General features: G+C 47.4%; 1 long non-coding RNA gene across 1 annotated transcript in view; it reads right to left on the bottom strand.

Annotated features, from left to right (window-relative positions):
• LOC138513193 (uncharacterized) overlaps window positions 1-11959 on the bottom strand; it is a 150394-nt gene extending 138435 nt beyond the window's left edge. Inside the window, exon 1 of the long non-coding RNA XR_011281726.1 lies at window positions 11826-11959. This is a non-coding gene — a long non-coding RNA (uncharacterized lncRNA). The remainder of the gene's footprint in view (window positions 1-11825) is intronic.
• Between the last annotated feature and the right edge of the window lie 1681 nt (window positions 11960-13640).

Below are 13640 nucleotides of genomic sequence, written 5' to 3' on the forward strand. Positions count from 1 at the left end.
ACAACTTCACTCTCACAACTGGTACCACTCTCTCTCAAAACCAATACCTCACCTGCACAACCTCTGTCACCAACTCCTTAGCACTCTACGTAGCAAACTGTCTTCTGCCTGGACTCTCGAACCACCTTAACACTTCCTGACCTTACACAAACACACCCCACTCTGCCTTCCATTCACTCCCTTTTAATGCTGCTCTCTTCCTGCTCTGCCCGCCCACCTGCATTGATTCCAGTGCTCACCTGACTCTGAGGGCCAGTGTGTGCCTGTCTCCTCCCCGGGGACTGGGGCACACAGATGAAAAGCTTGAAATGGTCCTCTAAGCCACGCCCATTTCGGTCTCTGCACTAGGAGCTCATGTTGATTGTTTTCCATGGGGATTTCTTCATCTGCTGGTGAGTTGTGTTGCCAAATGAGTTTTGGGAGGGTTTTGTGTTCCCCTGCAGTCTCCCCTCATTCCCAGTTCATTTTCCTTTGCCCACCATTCTCCTGTGATCTTTCTGGGCTTGGCATGTTTGGCGTCTGGTGTATCATTTCTGTTTAGCAAGAAACTTCAAACTCCATTCCATTCTTGTTCTCAAATTCAATCCCTTGTTTCCGGTCTAGGTTTTCTTGTTTGTTCTGAAATAGAAAAAAGACAACGCTGGCAATAAAAAGGTACTGGGGGCAACAGGAGATAGAAGGTGGAACTGCCCATGACATTCAGGTCGCACATAGAGGTTTCAGGGACTGAAGTCCCCCCTCCCCCCGCCCCCCAGTAGGATCAAATCCCTAGTCCAAAAAATGAACCTTGCATCTAAATTCCCTTTTTTATAAGGGTGGACAAGCTAATTAATTAGATAATTCGCCAAGGGTTCACTTCGTGCCTCCTCCAGGTGAGGAAACCTGTACAATGGTCTGCAAACTGCACCGCTATAGATGATTCTGACTAGGGCTCCCATGATCCCTCGCTGTTGACTATGCTGGATTGAGCAGCATGCAGGGCTCCCATGATCCCTCGCTGTTGACTATGCTGGATTGAGCAGCATGCAGCGCTCCCATGATCCCTTGCTGTTGACTATGCTGGATTGAGCAGCATGCAGGGCTCCCATGATTCCTTGCTGTTGACTATGCTGGATTGAGCAGCATGCAGGGCTCCCATGATCCCTTGCTATTGACTCTGCAGGATTGAGCAGCATGCATGGCTCCCATGATCCCATGCTATTGACTTTGCTGGATTGATTAGCATGTAAGGCTCTAATGATCCAATGCTATTGACTATGCTGGATTGAGCCATACGCAGGGCTACCATGATCGCTTGCTATTGACTATGCTGGATTGAGCAGCACGCAGGGCTCCCATGATCCCTTGCTATTGACTATGCTGGATTGAGCAGCATGCAGGGCTGCCATGGTGCTTCGCTTTTGACTATGCTGGATTGAGCAGCATGCAGGGCTACCATGGTGCTTCGCTTTTGACTATGCTGGATTGAGCAGCAAGCGGGGCTCCCATGATCCCATGCTATTGACTTTGCTGGATTGATTAGCATGTAAGGCTCTAATGATCCAATGCTATTGACTATGCTGGATTGAGCCATACGCAGGGCTACCATGATCGCTTGCTATTGACTATGCTGGATTGAGCAGCACGCAGGGCTCCCATGATCCCTTGCTATTGACTATGCTGGATTGAGCAGCATGCAGGGCTGCCATGGTGCTTCGCTTTTGACTATGCTGGATTGAGCAGCATGCAGGGCTACCAGGGTGCTTCGCTTTTGACTATGCTGGATTGAGCAGCACGAAGGGCTCCCATGATCCCTTGCTATTGACTATGCTGGATTGAGCAGCACGAAGGGCTCCCATGATCCCTTGCTATTGACTATGCTGGATTGAGCAGCATGCAGGGCTGCCATGGTGCTTCGCTTTTGACTATGCTGGATTGAGCAGCATGCAGGGCTCCCATGATCCCTTGCTTTTGACTATGCTGGATTGAGCAGCATGCAGGGCTCCCATGATCCCTTGCTATTGACTATGCTGGATTGAGCAGCATGCAGGGCTGCCATGGTGCTTCGCTTTTGACTATGCTGGATTGAGCAGCATGCAGGGCTCCCATGATCCCTTCCTGTTGACTATGCTGGATTGAGCAGCATGCAGGGCTCCCATGATCTCTTGCTATTGACTATGCTGGATTGAGCAGTAAGCGGGGCTCCCATGATCCCATGCTATTGACTTTGCTGGATTGATTAGCATGTAAGGCTCTAATGATCCAATGCTATTGACTATGCTGGATTGAGCCATACGCAGGGCTACCATGATCGCTTGCTATTGACTATGCTGGATTGAGCAGCACGCAGGGCTCCCATGATCCCTTGCTATTGACTATGCTGGATTGAGCAGCATGCAGGGCTGCCATGGTGCTTCGCTTTTGACTATGCTGGATTGAGCAGCATGCAGGGCTACCAGGGTGCTTCGCTTTTGACTATGCTGGATTGAGCAGCACGAAGGGCTCCCATGATCCCTTGCTATTGACTATGCTGGATTGAGCAGCACGAAGGGCTCCCATGATCCCTTGCTATTGACTATGCTGGATTGAGCAGCATGCAGGGCTGCCATGGTGCTTCGCTTTTGACTATGCTGGATTGAGCAGCATGCAGGGCTCCCATGATCCCTTGCTTTTGACTATGCTGGATTGAGCAGCATGCAGGGCTCCCATGATCCCTTGCTATTGACTATGCTGGATTGAGCAGCATGCAGGGCTGCCATGGTGCTTCGCTTTTGACTATGCTGGATTGAGCAGCATGCAGGGCTCCCATGATCCCTTCCTGTTGACTATGCTGGATTGAGCAGCATGCAGGGCTCCCATGATCTCTTGCTATTGACTATGCTGGATTGAGCAGTAAGCGGGGCTCCCATGATCCCATGCTATTGACTTTGCTGGATTGATTAGCATGTAAGGCTCTAATGATCCAATGCTATTGACTATGCTGGATTGAGCCATACGCAGGGCTACCATGATCGCTTGCTATTGACTATGCTGGATTGAGCAGCACGCAGGGCTCCCATGATCCCTTGCTATTGACTATGCTGGATTGAGCAGCATGCAGGGCTGCCATGGTGCTTCGCTTTTGACTATGCTGGATTGAGCAGCATGCAGGGCTACCAGGGTGCTTCGCTTTTGACTATGCTGGATTGAGCAGCACGAAGGGCTCCCATGATCCCTTGCTATTGACTATGCTGGATTGAGCAGCACGAAGGGCTCCCATGATCCCTTGCTATTGACTATGCTGGATTGAGCAGCATGCAGGGCTGCCATGGTGCTTCGCTTTTGACTATGCTGGATTGAGCAGCATGCAGGGCTCCCATGATCCCTTGCTTTTGACTATGCTGGATTGAGCAGCATGCAGGGCTCCCATGATCCCTTGCTATTGACTATGCTGGATTGAGCAGCATGCAGGGCTGCCATGGTGCTTCGCTTTTGACTATGCTGGATTGAGCAGCATGCAGGGCTCCCATGATCCCTTCCTGTTGACTATGCTGGATTGAGCAGCATGCAGGGCTCCCATGATCTCTTGCTATTGACTATGCTGGATTGAGCAGCATGCAGGGCTACCATGATCCCATGCTTTTGACTATGCTGGATTGAGCAGCACGCAGGGCTCCCATGATCCCTTGCTATTGACTATGCTGGATTGAGCAGCACGCATGGCTCCCATGATCCCATGCTATTGACTATGCTGGATTGAGCAGCACGCAGGGCTCCCATGATCCCTTGCTATTGACTATGCTGGATTGAGCAGCATGCATGGCTCCCATGATCCCTTGCTGTTGACTATGCTGGATTGAGCAGCATGCGGGGCTCCCATGATCCCTTGCTGTTGACTATGCTGGATTGAGCAGCACGCGGGGCTCCCATGATCCCTTGCTATTGACTATGCTGGATTGAGCAGCATGCCGGCAGGCAAAACTCAGTCACCCTCAGATGTCAGTCTTGCACACATTCAAAAGAATCATGTACCGCTGTCACATTTGTATTTTTCTAAATGCTTTGTTCAGTTAAGCAGGGTGTGCTGCACTGGAGCAGCACACTGCCGCAATGTCCTTGTCATTGATGCTTCATGTATATGTGAATAATGAATTTAACAATTACTTTAGAAAATCCCTAACACAAGTTGCCTCTGGTTTCAAAATGAAAGCATAGAACCTACTTGTGTTCACAGTAACATTTTTCGCGTTGGGGACATAACTATGTTTTGTTTTAGGGGATGTAGCGCTTGAACACTGCACTTTTAAGGAAATATGGATGTATTCATGAAGTGGTTCGAGAAGTCAAACCGTTTCATCTGTAATGACAAACCCGAGTTCCCATAATCAGGCCCACGGCCTGTGCTAGGCGCACCCATTACCGCTGAGGAACAGGAATTAGTTGCTGGTGCCGTATAACGTTTACTCATCTACAGTCATGTTTTCCATGTTTTTTTTCTCCGAATTCTTTTTTCGAAAGAACTCATGGAAAAATATATGGTTGTGTGGGCAAGGGCATAAAAGGTTTGGAGGGTCGGGTCTAGTGTAAAATTAATAGGGGAGGAGGAATTTGGGGGGATCCCCCAAAAATAATACAAGCAATTTTTTGTTGTTTTTGTTGGATAAAAACAACTTTGGATAAAAACATTTTTAAAAAGACTGTCGATTAACGAAAATGGATCTAAACAGCTGTACATGTTTTGTCATCCAACCCCTTGATTTGCAGTGGCTAGGAGAATAAAGACACACTGCCCCTTTTGACAGTGAATCTTTCCCACACAGGCTGCAATGCAGATGCCATTTGAACCATGTGGTGCATTCTGGGAAGGCTGGCATTTGGGTATTCCTGAACATGCTGACCAATAGATGCACGGGATCCACAGTGCTACATCAGAACATGCCTTATTACCCCTGCCCTACGGTAATGGGGATGTCTGCACACTACACTCTATGACCAGGGGTCGGCATCCTTGGGCCCTCCAGATGTTTTGCACTACTTCTCCCATCAGCCCCGGCCAGCACAGTCAATGGTGAGAGGTTAGTGGAGAGCCACAGGTTGCAGGCCCCTCACTATGGCAGTGGGGTGATAGGTTTGGAATCAAGGATGGGCTTGCTCTCCTTCAGGGGAGCCCATTCCAGTTGCCATGGAGATACTCGACCAAATAAAGCAGAGGGGGAAGAAGGCTAACTGAGAAGAAAAGAAACACATGAATTTCCTGTTAGCCTTAAAATATTGATACATCAAGCAAGCCGCAAATACATACATAAAGTGACAATTGTATGAGAACAAAAGTGAGAGCTGGAACTGCTCTTCTGCCCTATGTAGCATTGGTTGAGGTTAGCATCTCATTCACTCGGGAGTTGAGGACAGGTTTGAATTTTTTTGGTAGCCAAATATGGATGTCAGCCATTTCTGCTTTAGAAGCTAAGTGGGGATGTTTATGCCCAACCCAGTGCAATTTTGGAATACAAAGGGGGCGGGGCTCCCCTTCTCAATCCACGGCAGCAGGAAGCCTACGGTGATGCCACTTAATCACACTGCCACCAGGACCTGGACACCTCTTGTCTCTGGGTCAGCGGTTTCCCCAGTGCCTTGCTTGCCGGTCTCCCAGCCTCTCGCTTTGGCGATCCTCACTTGTTTGAAAGTCGTGAGCTCGGTGGCTAGTCTCGACTCTTCCCCTTCTTGGTGTGATGACGTCAGGGGGCTACCCCTGCGTCCAATCATCTCTCGCATCCCATCCTCGTCTCACTTAAGTGCGAGATTCTTAAAGGGACCTCTTTTGCATTCTCTGATGGTTTTGCTTCAGCATTGCTAGTAGCCGCATATAAGGATGTTGCATTCCTCGTCCCAGTAGGCAGTCCCATATATGCTGATAGTGTTGCCGATTAACTAGATTCCTTGTCCCCTAAGATGAGTCACTCCCAGTGAGATCCCCCTTGCCCAGGCTCCTAGTGAGGGTCTTGTGGAACAGACTCACCTCTCTAGCCTCAAGGGGTGGCTCCCCCTTGAGGAGAAGGGAGAAATACAGTTGAATCGTCACAGTGGTTAGGAGCGGTGGAATAGTGGGTGAGGCTTTTATGACTTCCCGATTACTTGAGAGGTGGAATTCTGCAGATGGGCCAGTTTTGCAATACTATTTTTCTCTGCAGCCCACATTTTCCAAACAGCGGCTTGTCCGAGAATAGCACAAGCGTGAGAAGGTGCACAAAATTATGGCGTGACAGGAAATAAGAGGAGGAGGATGGGAGTGAGGTCTGGCATGTGAGTAAAGGTAGCACTTTGATGCTGAGGGGATAAGCTAACTTTGGACTCAGGTTACAATCTGAGAGGAGTTGGCAAATGAGATGTGGGGCACCCCAGGGTTGTGTCTGCTCATCGTCCTAAAGCACCATGAGCTTGAGCCTTGGCCAGCATCTTCACTTCTTGTTCCTGACCAAATATGGGCTTGTGAGTGGTATTGGAGGTGGGTGGCGTTCTTCTAATCTTTACTAATTTACTGTTTTCCATTTTTATTACACATACTTTTCTCTTGGTATAGTTATGATATCATATTTTATTTATATCGCGCTCATACACAGGTGTTTCAGAGCGTGACAAGGCAATGGAGGGCAACAGGGGAGAAAAAAACAACGATCTTACTAGGCTACTACTAGTTGTTCAATGTGACCATCTCTCACTAATACTGTGTATTCTCCGGTTGCTAGGGTGCTATGTTAGCGCCAAGAATCCACGTGCGGTTTACATTGTGATCTGCAAAAAAAAATGGAATGCATTGTGAGAGGGTTGTTGGATTCGATCTCAGGGAGCCACTCCGATGTGTGTTGTTGGGGTGTTGTGGATGTAGGGGCATATGGTTTAGACTTCTAGGGGGTACTTAGGTTTCTGGAGGTAGAGAGGTGCTCAGCTGAGGTTGAAAACCATGTCTGCTGTTCCTTTATATGGAGCACCACGTCTGTCCTCATCTTGCCACTGGTCACAGAAAGAATCTAAGCCACCATGGGAATTTTAGGTTCTACTCTGTTTGCCGGTCTATATTTTTGTTGTGCATTTTTAGGAAAGTGATGGCATGATGCATTAGTTGTACACTGTTGAAAACCTGTCTGTTGAGTATTGTGTCTTTTGTGAACATATTGAGGTCTGACTCAGTGGCGTTGTGATACATTTTATGACATCTTTTGGCAAAAAATGGAAGCGTGAGGAATGGGCTATTGGCAGTGATCGGTCTTTTCTCGCTGTCTACTGTTGCCAGCAGCGTGTCAGTCCTCTTTTAATAATTAGCGTAGGTAGGAGATGGTTCTAGACTGTTGGTTGTCTCTTGCTGTTGGCAATGTTGACGGTCAGATATTGCAGCTCATGAGCTTCCTGTAGGATTATGGAGGTAGTCAACGGGTCATGGTCCTATCCGTGGTGGCTCTCTGCATTCAGAGAATGAGGCCCGCACTGCTCTCACACTGGTGCAGACTAGTATGGTGCTTGTGGTATAAAAGTGTTGGGAATCCTACTAAAGGTTGGTCGTGCAATGCTCTATACTTCTGTCGGCATTAGCCAGAAGGAGAAATTGGAGGATATAAGTTTCAGGGTTTTTATTCAACTTAAATAAAGAGCGCCTCAATAGCCACAGTGTTAGAGGGAGATTCCCTGCTCAGGTGCTCGTTGTTAGCCAAACATAAAAATAGTCCTCCATCCAAATCTATCCGTAAACTGGCCCTACCACTTAACAAAACGTAACCGAAAAGATGGACTACGCTGTCCTCGTGGGTTTCTTAACATAGCCTCTCCAAATTTTCCCTGTAGGTAAATCTAATATTCAAATTGGCTCACAGTTACGACTCAATGTACAGTTCTTGTACATTTTGATGGCCAAAAGTTCTCCACAATGCCACACGGGATCTTACATTTCTGAGAAAATGAAATGTGTACGAGTTTTTAGGTGGAGGGGTGTATACCTTCTTCTCCTCCGCCATGTTTCAGGGCTCTTTATAACATGGAAAAACTGGGTACCTTTGTGCTTCCCACTTAACTCTGTCTGAATTCCTTTTTTCGACTTTATTAGTTCCTTTGACTATATGGATTCATTAGGTGTCTATTTTCCCCCTTTGGCCTTCTCTATCTTCCATGTCTGTAGGGCTTGGGCAACCCGTGCACCTTGATCCTAGAAGGTCCTACCCCAGGTATTGTGGGACTCTTCAGAGCGGTTAGCCACTTCTTGTAGCCAGTGGCGGCTGGTGACTTTAAAAGGTGGTGGGGCGTAAGTTTGCGGGTCCGAATTTGGTAGTGAGCGAGCGCAGTGAGCAAGCCCAACCCACACCAAGGGTGGGGGGGATTGTCCCTCGACGAGAAATCTTTTGTAAAATGGCTTCCAAAATGTCCAATTTACTGTCCAAACCCACAGAAATATGATATAAAAAGCATTAGGTTTTACATACTAATGGTGTTATATATGTGTGCAAGTGTGATGGTGTATTTTACAGCAGCTTGTATTTGAGAATAGCTGGTACTATGTTGTATTGTACAACATAGAAATGGCATATGATGAAATGGCATATGAGGAGGGTCACAAAGCCTGTAGTTGTTGTTTTGTTATTTGGCCACCCATTGCCTGCTAATGGTCCATTCCCCCACAGTTCCTGCCCTTCCCCGCACAAAACACCTCCTCACTGGAACTCTGAGCTTGCCATCAAACTTTGTGCTAAAATGTGCCTGCCAGCAGTGCTTTATGAAAGCAGTCTTCTGAGAGTTAATGACTTAATTGGAGTTGGAAACCGGCTACGGGTGTAATGAAAATGTCTTAACCAGGTCTGCCTCCAGTCTGGACCGTAATTATGATTGGGGTGTCATATTGCTATGCTATGATTTCTTCAAGTTTAGAGCATTTAGAGGCTACCCTTTGCACCTTTCTTTGTACCTAAATACTATGACCTGAGAGATCAATACTGTCCTTCCTCAAACACTGGAGTCAGACTCAAGCTGCTGGGTCTTTCAGAGGGATGTGCACTGTAATTGGATCAGAGTAGAGATGCAGAGAGTCATCTGTCCATTCAGCACTGCCACAGCTGTCAGATGTCATCCCTTTGTACAGTTCTCACTGCAGGAGGGGCTGTGGCTCTTTTTCGGTTCTATGCTAGCCCAATGCAAATGTCCATTTAGCACATGAACATTGAAGTCTGTAGACACTTCTTTATGCTTATATGCAAAGTAAAGAGCCGTGTCTTGTGTGAATCTCCTGGAAATGGGGTGAAATGTGAGCAGCGAGGGAAAGGAGAAATGGAGCCTGTGAAATTATTTTCTTTTTCCTTGTTCCAGACTTTAAAGGATCTGCTAATGCCATACATTCCTGCAAATTAATATTATTTAATATGGGTTTGTTATCTGATGATATGTAATTTATAGTTTTGAACTTAGGGGAATCGGGAGCTTGGGTATAGTCGCCTAGAGCTAAGTGGGATACACTGGTAGCTTCATAATGGTGCACGCGAAACAGTCGCACGTAAATGCATGCAAGCTACATAGGCAGGGCAAGTGCATGTTTTAGGACCTCGTTCCAGAATAGGGACAGATATTGCAAGCTAACCACACACCAGAGCCAAGGAATATACTTTACTATATTGAATGTACTGTACTTCAGAGTGACAAGCAGTGTGGACCGGCAGAAGACGAGACTGAATAATATCTTTGTTTAACCGAACATGCATTATTTTTAATCTGTCAAGAAGAAGGAAACAGTTCAATTTCTCCTTCATGTCCCAATGTATAATAGCGGGACACTATTTCATTGTCTGTATATGGCCTTAGGCAGTTGTTCGCCTGTAGCAGCAGATTTCAAAACAGACTTTTTTGTGTGTGTCTGTAATTTCCCATTTTATAAAGAAGAACCCTTCAAATTGTTCTTTTTCCATTTGTCGTGCTTCAAACAGGCAATGGCCATGTAATTTGCAGCCTTGCAGCAATGCTATTCTGTGATCTGGACGACTGGCTTCCTTCTTTCTGGAGACCACACCTCATACCTGTCTGTGTTGGGTCACTGTGGGGCACAAACCCTATTTCAAATAGGTGACCCTAAAGATCAGTGCTCTACCAGGGGATGCATGGACACCATCCAGAGCATTGCTTGGTTTTCTGTCTCTGCCTGGCAATTATTCTAATGCTCACGACTGGAGTCTGACACACGGCATTGCTCTACATGTATTGCTCATGTGGTGCTGTATTATGCATGGCTATGCCATTAATATGATCACTAGCAAAAAATGTATTTTGAAAGGACACACCAATCACATGATAAATACATGTACCGCGACTGTGTAATTGGACAATTACGCTTGTGTGGGCTCGGCTTTAACATTTGCAATTGCTAGAAAACGGCCCTGTGCCAGGGCAGTGATTTTGTAGGCTGCAAGAGGAACCTTCTGAAGAGATGAAGATAGAAAGAGAGATATTGCTTGTACTTTGAGCCATCCCGGGGCTGCACTCTCTGCAATTTGAACATCACAGTCAAAATAGGAGCATGCTTTTCTCAGCGTCGGCAGTGTGAATTTTTAGTGCCTCATTGGTTCGGAGGGGGGCTCGCAGATGGTACACTAGAGCTGCATAGTGCTGCAGCCCGACACCAGGCCATTACACCAGAAATGCCAGAAATTATAATATCCGTGTGACCTGTTCTCAGTGCAAACTAGTGCTGCAGCTCGCTCCCAGGGCCGCACACTAGGTCATTACACCAGAAAGGCCAGAAATGATAACATTCGTGGGACTTGATCTCAGTGGTGCGTCAGCTGTAGGAGAGGGAGGTTAACAAAAACCAAACTTCGCAGGAGATGCAGTTCTGTGGTAAGTGATTAGTGTATTTCTCAGAATGTACATGCGTTGACAAATTAATGAGACTGTGGACAACCATGGTGGCATTGATTTGTCAACTCTTTGAAAATGCAAAAGGTGAATGCATATGCCGCTTATAGCGCCAATGCCATGGTACTTGGAGGCCCGGCGCTATGCACATTGGAAACGGATAGCAGTTACTAGCAAAGTTCCTTCTATGTGTTAGTGACTATCAGCAGAGACACAGTAAGGTCTGTTTTCTGGAGAATCTAACAAAAAATGCAAAATGCTAAGCAGGTTAGGTTTGTAATATTCAGCTTGAGTGACTGCCTAGATTATTTACCACTGAACACCAGTCTTTTCATAATGAGGCAAATTCCACCTCCCACTACAGAATCATTACCTGGCCCTTCCCCCAGCCCTTTTACTGTATAAAGTAACTTCCCACCCAGCATTGCTCCCATTTCACTTTTCCCAAAAATTCATCCGCAGCCAAAGCCCTGCTGGCCAGGAAGTATGGGTGATTAGCATGTGTACTGTGAAGTGGAGTAAAAGTGGATACAGTATGTAATTCAATCCAGGCATTCAGCCCATACATTTCATTGTTGTCAAACCTTTAAACGATTCAAAGCATAAAAACAGACTTTGGGACTAAACGGCACCAACAAGAACACAATTATTAAACTAAAATCAGCTGTCCACTGGACACAATATCTCGACCGCAAAGGAATTATCCACCGTGACTGTATGTCCCCCTCTCAGTCGTGTCGATGTCGCCTATTCCCTGCTGCATCATGTCCACGACCACTCCTCTTAGAATGGAAGAGGAGGAGGACATGATGCAGCCAGGGCCTATTATGGCGTTGACATCGACACAGCCACTAGGCCCTCCCTGTCCCTGCTGCATTCCCCAGGGCAGGGCTCCAGGAGAGCACTGTCCTCCTGGCCTGGGGAATGATTGAAGGCCAGCCCAGGCCGGGCACAGTCTTTTTCCGAGTTTGAGTCGACCTTTTACTTACCGCAGTTACCAGCACACATAGGCTGTTGGACGGCCCTCTGTCCAGACTCCTGTTCTGTGGTCCGGCTGGCTGGGCAGCTGAGCCTCTTCTCAAATACTCAGTCAGCACAAAGTCAAGTGTGAGCCTGAGAGAAGTTCTAGAAGGAACGAGGCAACACCGACGTCACCCAGACGCCGGCACCCATCCATCACCCCCAGCCCCACCCACACATGAATGTCATTGGCTGGCAAACAGCCAATGACATTCAGGAAATACCTGTTGCTATGCCCAAGTCAGAGGCTTGTTGGTGGTGCGCTATTTGCGCACAGATTATATACTGGCGGGGCCACCCCTCTAGCGCCCCGCCAGTCTCCTATATTGTGAGATGTAACGTAGAATGCGTGGAGCTACGAGCTCCATGCATCTACAATACAACTGAAGATGCGTAAAAGTGGACGCGCCCCTGTGTTGTTGTAGGCCAGGCCCAGTCATCAACATTGCAGAGCGCTCTGAGTCATACCGTGCTCTGTAATGTTAATGATTGGGCTTTGGGCCTCTCAGCAGTCACATTATTTATGCTTTCGTTTTTTTTTGCTGCCACAGAGATGCAGCGCTGCAAAAAGAAAATCCCCAAAAAGAATAAAATACACAGAACCTGTTCAGTGTCTGCACTCTGCAGCACACTATGGGGGGGCTCTGGGTGGGTGGGCGGCGCCCCCCCGCCCTATGTGAGCGGCCGCCACTGCTTGTAGCTCTTCTTCCTTGGATGTGAGGGGTTGTAGCTTTCTGCTCTGCTGGATGTCCTTGATCCCATTTGCTTTCTCGTCTGGGACGAAGAGGTCACTTTGTTTGCTTCCATGGGCTCAGTGTGGTATTGATGGTTGCTCGCGAGCAAAGGAATTGCGCCACTCTCCCTGCCTGGCTTTGGGGGCCATTCTCATGCTCTTGTCTCACTGCGTTCGTGTCCGCACCTCCCTTTAGGTGTTGGCATGCTTCACTGTTTCTTATCCGCTCTAGCTTCACCTGAGGTTTACACAGCAGCGTCTTTCCCTGACGCCTGCATCCCTCCACACCCCTGCTGGTTGTGCGGTTCAGCGTGGCTCTGCATCCTGTTCGCGTGGCTACGCCAGGGCCTTGCCTCTGCGTGTGCTCTCTCCTCCTCCATTCCAACATCACCAGCTCTTTATTTTTATAGCCGAAATGAGAGAGGACGGATCATTCATTACGGGATGTTAAACTCATACAACGTTCCACATAATTTGAAGTAAAGCACCTCCATAGGTTCAAACGGTGTGGCTCCGCATAGGGAAAAAGGGACAAAGTCTCCAGATTCCTCACAGTAAACAATGATATATAACATAAGCTAGTCTGTACCAATCCGGGTTTTAGATAGATTTCATATGTACACACTTTTGTGTTTTAGCTCAGTGCGGTTTACTTTGTATTAAAAGTGGTCAGCCGACACGTGTTTCGACCCCTCAGGGTCCTTTCCAAAGCTAGGCTTTGCTTGTATATGGCACGTCTGTGGAGCGTGGTATGTAAGTATTTTTGCGAGGCCTGTTTGGCGTGTTTGGTGCGCAACAGTGCTGCGCCACAGTGTTTGTTTCCTCCGGATTGGTGTTCAAGCTTCATTCCCAAGGAGAGGTGGGGGATGCACCTCTACTAACCCGTGACCCTGAAGCTAGTAAATTGACGCACCAGCAGAAATCGACAACACAAATAACCTATATCAAAGAGTTTAAACTTATAGAGTGAAGCGCATGTGGAGACTATGATCTAGTGGGCAACCTCCTTTGTGATATGTAACAGGTCCATTAAACCTTCTCTTTCCTTTTT

The sequence above is a fragment of the Ambystoma mexicanum genome, chromosome 12 (genome assembly GCF_040938575.1).
Source record: "Ambystoma mexicanum isolate Mex_15411 chromosome 12, UKY_AmexF1_1, whole genome shotgun sequence".
Taxonomy (NCBI): domain Eukaryota; kingdom Metazoa; phylum Chordata; class Amphibia; order Caudata; family Ambystomatidae; genus Ambystoma; species Ambystoma mexicanum.